Source organism: Silene latifolia, chromosome 9 (genome assembly GCF_048544455.1).
Source record: "Silene latifolia isolate original U9 population chromosome 9, ASM4854445v1, whole genome shotgun sequence".
NCBI classification, from domain to species: Eukaryota; Viridiplantae; Streptophyta; class Magnoliopsida; order Caryophyllales; family Caryophyllaceae; genus Silene; species Silene latifolia.
In genome coordinates, this window is record NC_133534.1 from 131,205,672 (window position 1) to 131,221,521 (window position 15,850).

The 15,850-nt window shown below is 40.4% G+C and overlaps 2 non-coding genes across 2 annotated transcripts; one reads left to right on the forward strand and one right to left on the reverse strand.

Annotated features, from left to right (window-relative positions):
- The first annotated feature begins 1,743 nt into the window (after window positions 1–1,743).
- On the forward strand, window positions 1,744–1,851 carry LOC141603356 (small nucleolar RNA R71). The gene has a single exon (XR_012525237.1). It is a non-coding gene; the product is annotated as a small nucleolar RNA R71 (small nucleolar RNA).
- Window positions 1,852–9,901: 8,050 nt separating this feature from the next.
- On the reverse strand, window positions 9,902–10,008 carry LOC141602937 (small nucleolar RNA R71). The gene has a single exon (XR_012524840.1). It is a non-coding gene; the product is annotated as a small nucleolar RNA R71 (small nucleolar RNA).
- Between the last annotated feature and the right edge of the window lie 5,842 nt (window positions 10,009–15,850).

Sequence of the window (15,850 nt, forward strand, 5' to 3'; positions counted from 1 at the left end):
ATGGAAGTATTTAAACATGATACGATGTTTAAAATAAAAATTACACGGATTTGTGCGACAAATATAAGAACCAACATGGACCCGTAAATGGTCAAGTGGACCGTGTAAAATAAGAGTAGTGGATGATTACTCACATAATCATTTCACCTTATTTTGTATACTACTATAATTTATCTTATACAAGATTTTGCATGTGATGTAAGATAAAATTATAAGACAAAAATTGTCCACTTCCACACTCTTCCACCCGCCACTTCCCTTCCCATACACTCCATATATTGTTCACATTTCACTCTACCTCACTAACACACTCTACATATTTTGCATGTGAACATTATTTCTCTATCTCTCTACAATAATAATTCATCACTAGTATACATTAATAATATTACTAAGATTAGTTAGTGATATTACTAATATTTATCAAGGGAACAATATTAACAAGTTCTAGTTCAAAACTTGTTATTATTATTGGGTTAGTTCTTGGGTGCAACAAGAAGGAGATCTTCTTATTGAAGATTTGCAAGGAGGATCTTCCATTTGGTTTAAGCTCAAGAACAAGCTAGTAAGGTGAACTAGTTTGTGCCCTTTTACCACAAATTCAATGTAAGGAAATTGTTTTTCCTTATACTCTCTTTTTATGCTTTCATATTAGCATGCATGTTACATAGATAACCTAAATAACAATTTATGAGATAAATTAATTTTATTAGAGAGTCTAATATGGATCTATGATCTTTCACATCCTTGATTTTATCAACCACAAGTGGATCATCCACCTTCTTTGGAATATCTTCACTTTCCTTACCATTAGGAGATATCTCCAACTCAACAAGTACCTCCTCATCTTCCTTGGGCATGGCCGGTCCATCATATTTCGTACCACTTCTTAAAGAGATATCATTAAGGGTAGTATGGGGTTGCTCACCTTGGGGTGGTAATTGACCCGTTTTCCATGAAGAGCTAGATGAGATTAGTTGAGCCATTTGTTGCTCCAACATCTTTATTGCGGCATTGTGAGCTTGCTCATTCTTTTGGATTTGAGCCAACAATTCTCTTTGCATTTGTACTATCAATCCCTCAAGTTTACTTCCTCCTTGGTTGTTTTGTTGGCCATTTTGAGGTGGTGGCCCTTGATTTTGTTGGTAGTTTTTTTGAGGCGGCCTTTGTTGGTTTTGATAACCCGGTGGGGGATTATACTTTTGTTGTTGAAGGACATAGGCATTTTGTTGTGGTGGGGGTTGAGGGTTAAGCACATTGTTTCTTGTGTAAGACAAGTTCGGATGGAATTTTGAATTCGGGTTATAAGTATTGGAAAAAGTACCCGGTGGATATGAATTTTGTCTAAAATCTTAAAAGGCATTTACCTCCTCAATAGTAGCTCGGCAATGAGCGGTGTAATGACCTGCACCTCCGCAACCGTCGCAAATAATGATTTGACTCGTAGAAGACATGGCGTTGAGTTGTTGAAGAGAATCCCTAGCATCTCGTTCCACCGATTGCTGTTGTAGTAAGGCAATTTGAGCTAACAAGACGGGATTGTCAGAGGATTCTTCTTTACCTTTGAGTGGCACACTTCGAGAATTGACATATTGTGCGTCATGGATCGCCATAGATTCGATCGTGGCATGAGCAATATCGGTGTCAATTTGTTCAAACCGCTCATTGTTGGCGGAATCAAGAATCCTTCGGGACTCGGCACAACATCCATTGTAGAATGTTATATCTAGGAACCAATCATCCAACCTATGATGTGGGCATTGTCTTTGCAAAAATTTGTACCTCTCCCAACCCTCATATAAGCTCTCAAGATCTTATTGACGGAATCCGGTGATTTGACTCCTCAAAGTTTGAGTTTTCTCCGGTGGAAAAAACTTTTGATAGAACGCAAGAGCCAATGTCTCCCAATTTGTGATTCCCATAGCGGTGCGGTCAAGGCTATTGATCCAAAGCTTGGCCTTGTCCTTCAAAGAGAAAGGGAAAAGTATTTACCTTATTTGGGCTTGAGTGACACCCGTTTGTCGAATCATGGAGCAATAATAGCAAAAGTTTTGCACATGCAAATTGGGATCCTCCAAAGGACTTCCCCGAAATTGCTTCCTCTCCACAAGGCTAATAAAATCCGGTTTGATCTCGAAGTCCGGCGCGGTAATTTGAGTAGTTGTAATACCGGCCGGAAGTATGGCCGCGGTGGGCTTTGAATGATCCGAAAGTTTCACCATCTGGTTAGTTGGAGATGGTGGTGGTGGAGATGATGAACTTGAAACCTCCTATTCTTCAAGAGCTTTTAGATCGTCTAGGTAAGACTTTCTAGCACTTTAAACTTGTACGGGAGAAGCGGCTTCTTTCACTTGTTTCCAAAAACGTCATCTTCTCCTAAAGGTTTTCTCGGGCTCGGAATCCGGCGAAAGCAAATCTCCACTATGAGAAGACCTGGGCATAAGGCAATAATTTCTAGAAAATGATAAGTAACGGTCTCAAGGAACAAGTGCTCCCTGGCAACGACGCCAAAATTTGATAGGCTATCGGATACCTATGCAAACATAAATAACCTAGACACAAATTAATGTAGTAATAGGGGTCGAACACAAGGAGACGGGAATTGTGTTTATGAAATGTTATGGATAGATTCTTATCATGGTCGGTTACGTTTGGTTTGATTTGTTGATTGGTTTGATGATTAATAATTATGAAGATGTAAACTATATGATAAAGGGAGTCTAAGGGAGTCGGGTCACACATGCAAAGGTAAATATATGTTCATGTTAAACTCGGTAATAACAACATTGTCAATTGTTTAGGCTTAGAGACATCCACCTTACGACATTAGTGTCAACCATAGACCGGGTCCTAGAGAAACTCTTGTTTATGACTAGGTCATCCTACTAAACATGCTTAGTCTAATCCGATTCCGTGCCTCTCGACTTATAGAATGAATTAACAAACTTAATCTACGATTACGGCCAATAACCAAAGATTAAACGTTGAGGTGCAAACATGTGATAGAAACAATTAGACAATATTATATCAACCTAATTTATCATTTTACATATTTGATTTTGCATGGCTTTCCTAGCCCCTAGACTAAGGGAATTTAGCTACTCAAATTAATTTGTAAACTATAAACTATGTAGAATGAAGTGCTAAACATGATATAAACTAAATGATGGAACATAAAATATGAGATTAAACTATGTGGTATAATGAAAGTACTATCGATGAAATTATGAAAACGTAAATAGAAATGTAAACTAAATAAACAAGAATAAGAATTACCGAAATAAGGAATTAGAACTTGAATTGCAAAGAAGAACAAAGTAAAACCAAATGCTTGAATAACATAGAACCAAATGTTTAACAACATCAACTAAAAGCTTAACAATATTGAAACTAAAATGAAAACTTAGAGAGAGTTTTGCTTGAGGCTAGAGTGAAATAGTGTATGAAATGCTTAAGATAAGATATCCCTAATGACGGATTAAGGCCCCTATTTATAAGAAAATAGGGGCATAACGTAAAATTACAAGAGGGGGTCAACCCCGATCGGGGGCGTAGCATTCCGGGCATTTTGTCTAAACTCCTCGATTAAATGTTGAGGGAATCCAAAGTTCGTGATAAATGTCAATTAATGCACCCGGGTAAATGCTTAATCTATCAACTTAAGAGCTTCCAAAGAGTATCCTAAGCTTGATCTTTTCCACATGAATTTGGACTTCTCATTGGGCTGTTTGTAGGATCATTTTGCATTGTCTCATACACTCTTGCTTGGGCTTGAAAACACACCTTCCATTGTCATACTTGGTCCATCTTGTTTCCACTTAGCTTAGTGAACTTGGTGCTTGCTAATGTGATAGGAAAAACCCTCTAAATGCTTAGATTCCTATAAAATATAACAAAAACAAACAATACACCTAGAACACAAGATTAGCTCATAAATATATTAATTAAAGTATGATATACAATAAAAACCGAGCTAAAATGAGGGGTAAAAGTATTTATAAAATGAACACATCAGTGGTCTTGGTAAGCCACATTAGTGTATGGGGGTGTTACAAAGTGGTATCAGAGCGACGATTTTGGAACCTATAACTAATGAATCTAATGAACCTAGAGAGTCAAACTAAAATGAACCCGCGTAGGAGTTGTTAGGAGCTAATGCAAAGACTTGGGAGATGTCCTAAAGTCGTGAACTCGCCCTACAACTTTGAACCGGTCACTATGGGGTGTCATGGGATCGCTATGTGTTTACTAATGTTCAATTGAATATGTTGGATGAGTATGTAATATGGAAATGTTGGATGAATGATTGTGGTGTAATAGAGAATGTGGTGGGAAAAGGTGAAGTAGATGTATATGGTAATATGTTGTGGATGATCATGTTGCATGATAGATGATTTATAATGTGGCATAATAGTAACATGTGAATAGGGATGTTGGTGTTATATACGTATATTTTTGTTTTTGCGAAAAGTTATTAAGTTAAGGCATGCGGGTAGCTAGAAACGTCAGCATGACTCGATCGAGTAGGGTGGACTCGATCGATTGGGCACAGCTCGATCGAGTGGGTTTATTGCAAATTTGAGCAGTAGCTGCTGTTTTGTGCAACTCGATCGACTAAGATGAGTACTCGATCGAGTAGGTGCTACTCGATCGAGTACGTAAGTGACTCGATCGAGTGCGTTTTTGTGTACGTTCTGGTCAGGTTTTGGAGTTGAGGTACTCGATCGAGTAAGTGGGCATCTCGATCGAGTGACCTCTACTCGATCGAGTGGGTATAGTTACTCGATCGAGTAAGTGCTGTACAGGTCATATATGCTTTGAGATGTAGGCTATGTGCTTAGGTTTATCTCTCCTCCTATAGCTCAAAGATATGCCGCCAAACAGGTCTACCATGTATGCTAGGGCGCAAGAGATGAGTGTGGATGATATTGCCAAGATGCTTGAGCATCAAGATGCGCTTACCGAGGCCCTAAAGAGGTTTAGGAAAGACAAAGATGCCGGGGTAGACTTTGCCAAGATGAGACCTACGATATCTCGCTTCAATCCACAGGAATATATGAGTACTGGTGCGCCAATTTTGCTCGACAATTGGTAGAGGGAGATGGAGAACATCTTGGGAGTGGTTCATTATACCGAGGACTTCAAAGTGGAATAAGCTGCATTCTACTTGAGAGATGCTGCAGGAGAGTGGTGGGACAAGGTAAGGGAGAGTGCCCTAAATCTTTATCTGAAGCAGGGTAAGTCAGCTATAACATGGGTTGAGTTTAAGAGAGCTATGCGTAGAGAGTTTGTTCCAGAACATGTTCGTAGTAAGCTAAGGGAGGAGTTTGATTCTTTTAAGATGACTTCAGATATGACTGTGGCTGAGTATTACCACAAGTTTAATGAGAAATCGAGATATGCAGAGGACATGGGGCTGAGTCAGGAGAACTTGGCACTGCGGTTTAAGAAGGGGTTGACTTATCAGATCATGGAGAAGTTACCGGTTGGGGTCCTTACATATGTTAAGGAAGTTTATGAGAGGGCAGGGAGAGCTGAGAGATTGGTCGAGATGGCCAAAGAGAACAAGAAGAGAGATCCTGAAAAGAGAAAGGCTGAGAGTAAAGGTGGTGGTCAGTCTAGCTACAAGAGGGGTAATCATAACCAGGCATGGGCTTACTCATCGGGATCGTGTTTTAGTGGTGGAGCTTCTTATGGGCGTGGTCGTGGTGGTAGCAGTAGCAGCTGTAGTATCTCTTGTTTCAACTGTGGCGGTATGGGCCACAAGAGGCATGAGTGTACTAGTGCCGGGGGGAGAGGTTTTCAGAAGCCATCGCAGGAGAGCTTTTCGCAGGGTCCGACTCAGAGCTATGCTAACAACCGACCGGCTGGGTCATGGAATAATCAAGGAGGGCACGGTAACAACAACAGTGGGTCCAACCGCAATGGTGGTAATGCTTATCAGAATCCGCTGCTAACCACAATCAGGGCTCAGCTGGCAAGCCATCTACTTCAGCTAGTACAGTTCAAGGAGGTGGGCAAAAGACCAGTGGCAAGTTATTCATGATGCACAAGTAAGCTGCTGAGAATGATGCACACGTGATCACTGGTACCTTTCTTGTTAGTGATATTTCTACCTTTGTTTTGTTTGATTCGGGGGCGTCACAATCTTTTGTATCGTCGGGTCATGCCAGGCTTTTGGGTTTGAGAAAGTTTGAATCTGTAAAAGATGAGGTTTTTATACCGCCAGGTGAGTTAGTGTCTTGTGGGAGGTTGTATAAGGGTGTATCTATGATAGTTGGGCAGGTTGATCTTCCAGTGGATTTGTTAGAATTTCCTATGGATGGTTTTGAGATGATAGTTGGTATGGATTGGTTGGGTAAGTACAAGGCTAGAATAGATTGTCATCAAAAGAAAGTCTCTTTGAGAGTTCCTAAGGGATTTAGTTTGTCTTATCGTGGGCTTGTTTTCAAACTCAAAGTCAAAGTGATTGCAGTAGTGACCTTGAGTCTTACCTGAGGAAGGGGTATCCGTTGATTCTATGCCATGTGAAAGATCATAGTAAGGTTGCACCGACAGCTGATGAGATATCGGTGGTGGGAGAGTTTCCAGATGTTTTTCCAGAGGAGATACCAGGTTTGCCACCGAAGAGGGATATAGATTTCAGTGTGGAATTGAAACTAGGAACAGTACCGATCTCTAAGGCCCCGTACCGCATGGGTCCTAAAGAGTTGGGAGAGCTGAAGAAATAGTTGGATGATTTGATAGATAAGGGATACATTAGACCTAATGTATCGTCGTGGGTAGCACATGCTCTGTTTGTGAAAAAGAAAGATGGGAGCTTGAGGTTGTGTATCGACTACAGGGAGCTGAACAGCGTTACAGTGGAGAACAAGTATCCTTTGCCAAGGATAGATGATCTGTTTGACCAGTTGAGTGGGGCAGGGGTCTTTTCAAATATTGATTTGAGATCAGGTTACCATCAAGCGAGGATTCGGGATGAAGACATACCAAAAACGTTTCGATCGAGGTATGGTCACTATGAATATGTGGTGATGCCGTTTGGGTTGTGTAATGCACCGGCAGTGTTCATGGATTTGATGAACCGGGTCTTCAGTCAGTTTTTGGATCAGTTTGTGGTGGTGTTCATCAATGATATCTTAGTCTATTCCAAAACTAAGGAGGAGCATGAGGAGCACTTGAGGTTGTTGTTGCAAACTCTGCGCGACAACCAGCTGTATGCAAAGTTTTCTAAGTGTGAGTTCTGGCTAGAGGAAGTTGTCTTTCGGGGGCATGTGATTTCTAAAGAGGGTGTATTTGTGGATCCTACCAAGATAGAGGCGTTGTCTAAGTGGAAAGCACCAAAGAATGTGGCAGAGATCAGGAGTTTCTTGGGTTTGGCGGGGTACTATCGTCGGTTCGTGAAAGACTTTTCAAAGATCGCCAGACCTATGTGATGTGACCATAATTGGCGCATATTTAGCCCCCGAATTAGCCTTGTTTCCATGCTTTTTAGTGCTTATTTGGGTCATTTCTTATCTTTAGTTCTTTGTTTTGCATATTCTTTGAGATTTTGATCCCTTGGTAGGAAAGGAGTAAGAATCTTGCATTTTCATGGCAAAACGAGACTAAATTGATCGAATTCAATGACCAAGCATCAAGGAGAGACAAGATTAGAAGGCCTTTGTACATATCATAGTAGAAGAGCAATGTTGAGGAAAGATCCTTGAGTCCCCAAGGAAATCCCCAAGGAATTTATGAAGAAAAGGGAAGAAAAGAAGAAGTTACTATGCTTTGATCGACAATCCGAGCGGATTGTCAACAATCCGCCCGTCCGGCCCCCGCACAATCCGAGCGTCCCCGCGCCGAATCCGCTCGGATTCCCCCTCAACAATCCATCCGGATTCCTCAAAATCCGCTCGGATTCCACCGCCCAAATCCGTCCGTCCCGACCTTATTCCGCCCGGATTTCTTCACAAAGACGGATTGTCTTCTTCAAGCTACGAAAAGAGAAGCCCTTCTCTCGAAAAATACCGGGTCCTCCTTGCTCAACTTAAAAAGTGTAATTACTAGTTTAGCCCTTAGTTAACCCTAATGCATCCTCCCTAATTTTCACTATAAATACCACATTAGGCTAATTAGAGGAGCATGTTCTTCTTATCAATAATTAGTGTAGTTAATATCAATCAAAATCTCTCTTCAATATTGTAATCAAGTATTAATCAAGTTTTAATCCAAGTTTTAGTTCTTTAATCTCTCTTTTGTTCATCCTTTATTTTGGGTAATTGAAGATTATTTGGGTTATTATTGGGAGATTGACAACCTCTCAATCTAGCATTCAAGTACTTCTATTATTCTTGCTTTATTATTGGAATCATTAGTAGGTATAATCTCTTAATCCCTTTTTAATTATTGTTAATTACTTTCATTTATTCATCATGTTTCATATTGTTGGTATGATTGACAACCTTGCTAGCATGATCAACATGATAATGAGTGAGTAGTCTCTTAGCTAGGGTTAATGGGTGATTAGGGAAACCAACATGGGGAATGATTCATGCTTAAATTAATATGCTTTCATGTTTTATTTGCTTGCTTGTTTTGATCTCAACTCATGCACATGTTATATTTGATGAAATGCTAAGCCTATGAATCCTTGCATTTACTATCATCTCCTATCTTTTCAATGAGACTTGTAAGACATAACCCAACTCGAGTCTCATTAGACCATGCATGTTGTTGAGTAGGGAAGATTAAGTCGACTTGTAGGTGTTGTACAATCTAATCGATTCGGCTCCGGACCCAAACTTTCCTAGGATTGTAAGATATAACCCAACTCAATCCATCACAACAATAATTGCTTGCTTATAATTTGAGAACATGTTTGTATGATCATATCCCATGATTCCCCTATGATCCCATGACACCCTAGTGCCTTTAATCAATTGTTTACACCCCTTTAATTCATCTTGCTTGTTTATTTTCATTGTTATTCTAGTTTAGTAACCTTCTACATCAACCCAATTTGTGACACCCCTTAGACACCGCTAGTTACAATAGAAATCTCATTTCAACTCCCGTCCCTTGGGATCCGACCTTTACTTGCCTCTTTACTAATTGTAGAGTTGCTTGTTAAGCTATAAATTGTGTTTTGATTCGACCGTGACCAACGACCACATCTTAATTTGTGAACACTTAGCGGGATCGCATAAAAAATGGCGCCGTTGCCGGGGACGGTGTTTGTTTGATTTAGATTTCTTTTTATTGTTATTAGTTGTGTCTTTCTTCACCTTGAGGAAGTAAAACTCCTCAAGGTTTGTTCTAATTGTTTTTGAGTTGTTTGATATTTTGCATGTCTAGAAGGTTACAAAGTGATTTGTTACCTTTTGACCGTGAAATCGAAAGAACCTTGACGAACAATAGGAGACTTGTTAGGAGGAATTTGAGAGGTGTTGGTGAAGTTGTTCAACCCACTAGTGAGTTTGCCAATCCTTTCGCAATAGAAGGAGAAGAAAACCCATTACACAATACCCCACAAAATCCACCTACAATGCCAAAATTCTCGTCACACTCCGTACCCACCGAGGAGAATCTACCAAATGGTACTCCTACACCACAACATCTCACCGGAAATTTTATTGCCAAGTCCGCCTTCATCCAACTAGTTGAGAGGAGCCAATTTGGGGGGATGCCTAGTGAGGACCCTCATTCTCATATGGAAACCTTTTGCGATTATTGTGATGCTATCTCTCAAACGGGCGTGACTCAAGACCAAATTAGATGGGTCTTATTTCCTTTTTCCTTAATCAGCACCGCAAAGCAATGGTTGAAGGGCCTTGATAAGGCCACCCTTGGAATAGATTCTTGGAAGAAGTTGGCTCTAGCTTTCTACAAAAAATTCTACCCACCGGAAAAGACCAACATGCTAAGAGCTCAAATTACGGGTTTTAAGCAAAGGGATGAAGAGTCTTTGTATGAAGCTTGGGAGCGGTTCAAGGGAATTTGTCGCTCATGTCCTCACCATGGACTTAGCGAATGGTTTTTGGTGCAACAATTTTGGAATGGTTTATATGAAGATTCTAGGAACATTCTCAATATGGGATCAAATGGAATGTTCACCGAAGTTGATGACAATCAAACATGGAACAAGATTGAGGAAATGGCGGTCCATAACTCACAATATAGTAGACCTCGCAAGGCTACTAGAGGAGGAAAGCATGAGGTGGACTCTGTTACTCAATTAGGTGCCCAACTAAGCTCCCATATCGATACAATCAACTTGAAGTTTGAACAAGCTATGGCTAGACTTGAGGAAAACTCAAAATCATCGAAGCATCATGTTAATGCCATGACGGCATCCTCATCAATCCCAAGTGGGATATGTGAGAATTGTGGAACTTTGGGTCATGACCCAAGTGAGTGTAGGGGAACAACCGAACAAGTGAATGCTTTCCAAGCATATAAAAGTGGCACCCCTTATTCAAATTTTTACAATGAAAACACCAAGTTCCATCCAAATCTCTCATACAAAAGCCAAAATGTTCAAAACCCTCAAACAACATACACTCCACCACCCATGAGAAACCAAAATCAAAGACCCTTTTACAATCAAAACCAAGGTTACCAAAATCAAAATCCATACAATCACCAAAATGACCAAGGTTTTGATGTCCAAAAAGCGGTCCTCCAAATGCAAAAGAATCAACAAGAATTTTTCACCCAAATGCAAAAAGATAGCCAAGCAAAAGAAACCACCATCAACAACATTCTAGCTCACACCAAGATGTTGGAAACACAATTGACTCAACTAGCATCTTCGAGCTCACAAAGACAAAAGGGGCAATTACCACCTCAAAGTAATCCCCCTAGACATGAAACGGTTAGTGCCATTCACTTGAGAAGTGGTACAAGGTATGAAGCACCGAAGAAGCAAGTTGAGGATGAAGTTGTGGAAGCTAGTGAAAAGGAAGAAATTGTGCAAAACTCCAAAGATGGAGAATCATCAAAAGAAGAAAGTTCAAATAAAAATGAAGACAAGGCCAAAGAGAAGGAGCCCATTGTGATTAGACTTCCTTTTCCAAGTCGTCAAGCCAAGCCCAAATTTGATGATCAACTTGGAAAGTTCATGGAAATTGTGAAGAATTTAGAAGTCTCAATTCCTTTCACGGAATTAATCAATCACGTTCCGGCCTATGCGAAGTACATGAAAGATATCCTCACAAAGAAGAAGTCGATCCGGAAACTTGAGACTATCGCCTTCACTAAGGTGAGTAGTGCAATACTTCAAGGGAGTTCACCTCCAAAGTTAAAGGACCCGGGAAGCTTCTCAATACCGTGTACCATTGGCGACACGACGATCAACAAAGCCTTATGTGATCTAGGGGCTAGCGTGAGTGTCATGCCGTACTCGGTGAGTAAAAGGTTGGGGATGGGAGAGCTTAAATGCACCAACATCACACTCCAAATGGCCGATAGATCGACGAAGACACCGTTAGGGATATGGGAAGATGTCCCCGTGCGAATTGGGAAGTTTTTCATCCCGGTGGACTTTGTCATTGTTGATATGGAGGAAGATTCCAACATTCCAATCATCCTAGGAAGACCTTTCCTACACACCGCCGGTGCGGTGATTGATGTGAAACATGGTGAGCTCACTCTAGAAGTGGGAGATGAAAGCATAACTTTTAATCTTGACAAGACTATGAGAGCTCCTCGTTTGCATGAGCCATGTTTCATGATTGATCATTATAGCCGAAAAGATGAAAGGAAGAAATCGGAACTCCAACGGAGGAAGAAAATTGAAGATGCTCCATTCAAAGAGCAAGTGAATAGTAACAAGGAGAGCTTGCAAAGCTCATCAAAATCAACCAAGGAAGAAGAGGATGGCCTCATTGGCCAAAAGAAGAAATTGGGAGAGTTGTCTCCATCTAAGCAAGAGATTTTCAATGATCAACTCAATGAAGTTTGTGGTCTTTGGGACGACGAATTTGAAGGGATTTTTAATCCCTACATTGGACATGCCATCGATCATGATCAACAACAAGGGCCACGGTCTATTGAGGACCTCTACCATAATAATGAACAAGCTTTTGATTACTTCTTCAAGGTGTTGAGCAACATCAACAACACCTTGAACATACCCCCTTGACATCTCATCGAGAATGAGATTTTGGTGGAGTCCTCCCTAAACCACCACTTGTAAATATTTCTAACTCCCTAACTTACATTTCAATTCTTGTATTGCATTTTTGTCATCTTTGGATTTTTATTTACTTTGATCAAAATAATTGTCATGTAAGAGAGAAGTGAGGGAGGGACTAACAATTTCAATTGATGTGTAGTGCTTTACCTTAGTGTGGGGATGGCAATTGCCTAGGCTATCCATGCCTTAGTAGTGCCCCCACAATGAAGAACACAAGACTTGAAAGAAAGAATGGAAGAATGATAAAAGGGAATGCACTGTGCACGGGTGGAACTGAATCCGTGTACATAGGGGAAGAATCCGAGCGGATTCCCAAGAATCCGCCCGTCTTATGCAATCCGAGCGTCCTGCAGAAAAGACGCCCGTCTTGAACTGAGCTGAATTTTGAAATTTTCTTGACTGTTAAAGAATCCGAGCGGATTTCTGAAAATCCGCCCGTCCTGAAGAATCCGTCCGTCTTGTGAGAAAGACGCCCGTCTTTGCAAATGAGGAAAACAAGCAAATTTCTCTCGGGCAAAATCCGTCCGTCCTTGAGCAAATCCGCCCGTCCGTGTTCAAGAAATCCGAGCGGATTGTACCAAATCCGCCCGTCTTTAGGCGAGCTTTTGCAAAAGGTAGAAGAAGCGAGAATCGCACGGATTGAGCCTAATCCGCACGGATTGCCCCTGCAGTTTTGAAATTTTCGGTCTCTTTAAAACCCCTCCCACCTTCATTCATTCATTCATAAACACTACCCACAACATCAAAACCCTCATCCTCTCCATCATAAAAACAAAAACCCTCAACAACATTCACCAAAATCAAATCAAACCATCCTTCCAACAACAAATTAATCACTCCATCTTCAACAAAAATCAAAACCAAGAACAAAATCTTCAACCTTTGAATCGATTTTTGTTTTCATAAAGGCAAAGCCTTTCACCTTCAAATCGATTTGGGCATATTACAAATTGAAGATTTTCCACTCTTTTCTTGGTTAAGCTCATCAATGGCAAGGACTAAGGGAGCAACAAAGGCAACAAAGGCACCAAAGGCTAAGGCACTCTCACAAAGGCAAAAGGCTCTTCAAACAAAGAAAGCTTTGGCTATGGTGGTGGCAACACCAAACCTGGAAGTGCAACAACAACAACAACCTTCTATGGGACCATCAACATCTTCTACTCCGGTAATTAATCAACTTTTGCATTATCCGGAGGTAACTTTTATTTCCGATACCCATAGAAATACCTTTGTCAAGTTTGCTATGAAATCAATTCAATCCACCAAATTCATATGTAAAGATGCCTTGGAAAAATTGGGTGTTCTTGAACAAACAAAAGCCTTTTTCAAAGCCATGGGGTTGAAGAAATTGTTTGAAACAAAGGAATTGACATACCCCTCCCTTGTCTTGGAATTTTTAAGTTCTTTGAAAGTCACCAAAGTTGAGAATAGAGAAAATCTCGAGTTTCGTCTAGCTAATGTTAGTAGACGCATTACCTTTATGGAATTAGGTGAAATTTTGGGTCTTAGTGATGAATCGAGTTATCTTAAGCATTATGGAAAGTATGACCCCGAGCCTCTTTGGGAGGCAATCTCCGGGAAGAAATTTGAGGATTTTCATGCATGTCGTGCTCTTTTGGTCCATCATCCGGGCATAAGAGTATGGCACAAGGTTGTGGGAAATACCATAATTGCTAGGAAAGACACCAATCATTTCACAAGACTCGATTTTATTCTCCTTGAATCGGCTTTGAATATCGGAAGAATTCACACCAAGCCTTACAATTCTTTGAGGCTATTGGTTGATAGATGGCTCAATGTTGATAGTGGGAAGAAGGGCACGACCGTTATTGTCAATGGCGGCCTAGTCACGGTCCTAGCTAAGCACTTTGATCCTAATTTCAATAAGGATAAGAAGTACAAAGCAAAGGAAGGTGGCCATCTTATTGATATGCATATTATGATTCACAAGTTCAAGTGGGTTGCCCATAACCCCCTTGACACTAAGTATGGATGGCTAACTAGTGAAGCTAGATCGTTCACCTTGCCCTCGAAGATTTGTCGCCTAAGCGTCCACCGGACCAATTATCTACTTCCCCTTTCCGAAGAAGCCGAGTATATCATTCAACAACAAGGGGTGATCTTGAAATCCCCTCCTCTTCCATTGTCATACCACCTTACCCCTTTAAGTATGAAGAGTTCAAGCCGGAAGGAATTGAAATTGGGAAAGACTATCTGACTCTTCTCATGCAAGCAATGCACAAGCAAGCCCATGAAGATCGGAAAAATGCGTATTTGGCTCAATATCCACCCCTCCTACATCTAGCTAGGCAAGGACTCCTTGATCCATCTTGTCCTTTGCCTAGTTGGGCGGATAGAGAAGTCTTATTTCCGGGTGCATCTAGGGACGTGGTGGGAGACAATGAGGTTGTTGGAAATGATGAAGAAGTTGATGATAATATTAAGGAAGAAGCAAGTGAAGAAGAAAGGGATGGTGAAGATGACGATAAGGAAGAAAGTGAAGAAGCAAATGACAAGGAAAGTGGCAATGTGTCCACTTCTCATGAGGGAAGTGGTGATGATAATAGCATGATGGAAGACTAGCAAGCCTTGGAGACTCCTACACTCCCATGGTTTGTCTATATCTCTTTGTATTTTATTTCATTTTGATCATTGTTGGTTTAGTCCTAGCCCCATCAAAGGACTCACACCTCGGTACCATTGAGGTGTTTTCATTCTATTGTTCCCATTTGTAAAATCCAAAATGACAAATTAGTTTCATGCATAGCATAGTGTGTGCATAAATTATACCCATCCTTGGACATTAGCAATAGTGTCTTACTTGGTTTGGGGAAGTTAATGCATACGCAACGGGAGGTAATCTAAATTATCCTCTCCGTCATAACAAAAACCATGCATCATGTAGTATAGCTTAGTATAGATTGCATTTAGTATAGAAATCATGCATCATCTTTGCATAATTTCCATCATTTTGGCCATTGAGGACAATGCCCATATTAGTGTGGGGATGAGAATTCTAACATTTAACTCTTATTCAAAAAATCCATAAAAATTGAAAAAATTGAAAAACCCAAAAACAAGTTCATTTTCTTTGTATATATTGTCTTGTATATATTGTGTTTGTTTTATCCTTGTTCACATTGATTGACTACGCCACATCCGAGACATGAGGATATTGAAGATCGCATGGTATGATCTTTCCAATCTCCTTTTTCCTCTTTATGTTAATGACTATGTGGCTTTATTTTGATTGATGCGGTATAACAATGTGAATCTAGGAATTGCATTTAGTTTATATGTCATATTAGTAGAATCATTTGCATTAGTATGTTTATATGTAGTTGCATCATGGCATGCAGTTGCATGATTAGAAAAATTTTGTGAAACCGTTTACTTGGGAAGATTGACAAGTGTATATAGGCCCTAGTAGATGCTTTTTATTCTTAAGACTTTGCTTGTTAGAATACTTGTAAAACAACCTAAGATGTGTCATGCAAGTATCCTTTGACCCATGGTTTAAGGCCGAGTCAAGAGTACCTTGTGGTGTGATAACTCCTTGGCTACCGTTTATTCCAAGGTGACCCTTGAAACCATGCAACCATCATTCATCCATGTTCTACCATATATTTTGTCAACAAAGGGAATGGGCACAAAAAGAAATTGTTCAAA